Here is a 2,460-nt window from a genome sequence, read left to right as displayed (position 1 = left end):
GCAAACTCGAAAAGTACGCTCCCCTGGCTGACACCCTGCGAGCAAAGGGCTACGAGGTCTACACCGACGCTCTGATCGTTGGGGCCTTGGGCGCCTGGGACCCCCTTAACGAGCGCGTGCTGCGGACCTGTGGGGTGGGCCGTCGCTACGCGCGGCTCATGAGATGCCTAATGGTCTCGGACGCTATTCGGTGGTCCAGAGACATTTACACAGAGCACGTCACCGGCCACCGTCAATACCAAGAGTGAGCCGGCGTGACTCCGCGCATCCGCAAGAGGGAAGAGACCTGTAAACTTCCTCTGTTGGACTTTATCCCCTGAGCCCTGAACCAACCAAACTGAACTCTGCCCTGTGAGGGTCATCCTACCACCATTACCCAGTCCGCTCATTTACTCACGCCCACGACTATCCATAACCTGTTTGTATGAGTGATGTGCCCTCACTGCTTACTGGCTGTACCTTGAACTCTCCCACCGTATACCCCGCATTGGGGACATGACAGACTGTGTATATGTATATGCTGCCTAACACCAAAATGCTAACATCCCCCCACAACCTGTATGTTACCCCCAATGACACAATAACTGATGCTTCAAACACTTTGTATCATTTATTTTAAATATTCTTTAATAAAATTTAAATCTGTTCTTATCAGTTTAATATCTGATAGGTCCTTTATTTGAGGACTGTATGTTAAATTGATTTTTGAAACAAGGGGATGGAATAGGAGCTTGCTCTGTCCACCCCATGCATTGACCTGGTATTGCAGTGTGTCCAGGACCAGTGCCTCTCCTTCTGGGGAGAATTGTCTGGTTAGAAAAGCAGAAAAAGTTTTACTCTAAAGATGCTGATTTGAGAAGATTTTTTTTAAAGAGTTGAAAAATCAGGCCTTTTTAGCATTTTGGTTTCTTCATAACAACATATTGTTAAAATTTCTTGGGAGTGTTTTCTGAGTCTACAGATGTGAGTTTCTTTGTTTTGCTGGAGGATTGTTTTGAAAGCTGGGATTCTTCTGTTTGCTGTGAGTCTTTTCAACAATATGAGGGACAAATGCTTTCCAGACTGAGGGTCTGTTTGGGAGATGGTTGGTTGTGGGGGGTTGTGTGTGTGGGGGGGGGAACACAGATTGGTAATATTCAAGGTCACATGTATATCAATAACTGGATGAGTTACACAGACTTCTCCCCGCCCAGCCTACGTTCCATGTATCTTGACTGAGCCTGCCACCCACCATCCCAGAGCAGAAACCTGAAGCCTGAGCCCCACCGCATGTGGGGAGGAGGGGAACTCCCGCTGGTTGCCTGCTCCTGCAGTGTTTATGACTCCGGAAGGGGGTAGGGCCAGCCCCTGCAGGCAGCCCGGGGGAAGAGCCGCTGCTTTGCTGCCCCCGATTCCCCCTCAATTACAGCCCAGGAGGCTGTGGCCACAATAAAAGCCCCTGGTGGCCACACTTGAGAAATGCTGGAGCCTCACAGTAAACAAATCCCAGCAGGTTTGTCACACCCTGTCCCCCACCCTGGGGATTTCCTGCCCTCTCCCACCCAGACCAACCTTCCTGGAACTTCCCACCCCCTATGTATTTACTGCCCTTTCTCCCCGCCAAGGGAACCCGCCAGCAACTCCCTGCTAATCCCTCCCTCAACTGGCTCCACTGCAGCCATTTCCCTTCCCCGGCCCCTGGGAGGACGGAATGAGCTGGAGCAAAACATGGATGTTGCGCTGCAGCCTGTTAGGGCAAAAAGGGCAACTGGGAACATGTCAGAACAGGAAATAATTTCCCAGCACAATTCCCCCCAGGCTCTTTCCCTGCACACAGATATTCCAGCTTGTCCTGCACGGGACAGAAAAATTCAAATGTAGGGCTGTCAATTAATCGCAATTAACTTAGGCAATTAACTTTAAAAATATCATGATTAATCTCAGTTTTAATCACACCATTAAACAATAGAATATCAAATTAAATTTATTATATTTTTTGATTTTCTACATTTTCAATTATATTGATTTCAATTACAACATAGAATATGAAGTGTACAGTGCTCACTATATATAGTTTTATTACAAATATTTACACTGTAAAATATAAAGTGCTGTAGTGCAATCTCTTTATCATTAAAGTGCAACTTGCATATGTAGATTTTTTTGTTGTTGCATAAGTGCACTCAAAAAGAAAACAATGTAAAACTTCAAGTCCAGTCAGTTCTACTTCTTGTTCAGCCAATTGCTGAGACAAACAGGTTTGTTTACATTTACTGGAGATAATGCTGCCCGTGTCTTGTATACGTCACCTAAAAGTGAGAACAGGCTCTCTCATGGCACTTTTGTAGCCAGCATTGCAAGGTATTAACATGCCAGATATGCTAACATCCATATGCCTTCATACTTCAGCCAGCATACTTCCAGATGACATTCTTCCATGCTGATAACACTCATTAAAAAGATAATGTGTTAATTTGTGAC

At 45.9% G+C, this 2,460-nt stretch overlaps 1 non-coding gene across 1 annotated transcript; it reads left to right on the top strand.

Moving 5' to 3' along the window:
- The first annotated feature begins 608 nt into the window (after window positions 1–608).
- LOC123357237 lies at window positions 609–794 on the top strand. The gene has a single exon (XR_006575524.1). It is a non-coding gene; the product is annotated as a U2 spliceosomal RNA (small nuclear RNA).
- Window positions 795–2,460: the final 1,666 nt, after the last annotated feature.

Source organism: Mauremys mutica, unplaced genomic scaffold, assembly GCF_020497125.1.
Source record: "Mauremys mutica isolate MM-2020 ecotype Southern unplaced genomic scaffold, ASM2049712v1 000434F_np12_subseq_177106:224479_obj, whole genome shotgun sequence".
NCBI lineage: Eukaryota > Metazoa > Chordata > Testudines > Geoemydidae > Mauremys > Mauremys mutica.
The sequence above is the reverse complement of the archived record's forward strand: the minus strand, read 5'-3'. Positions and strand labels throughout refer to the sequence as shown.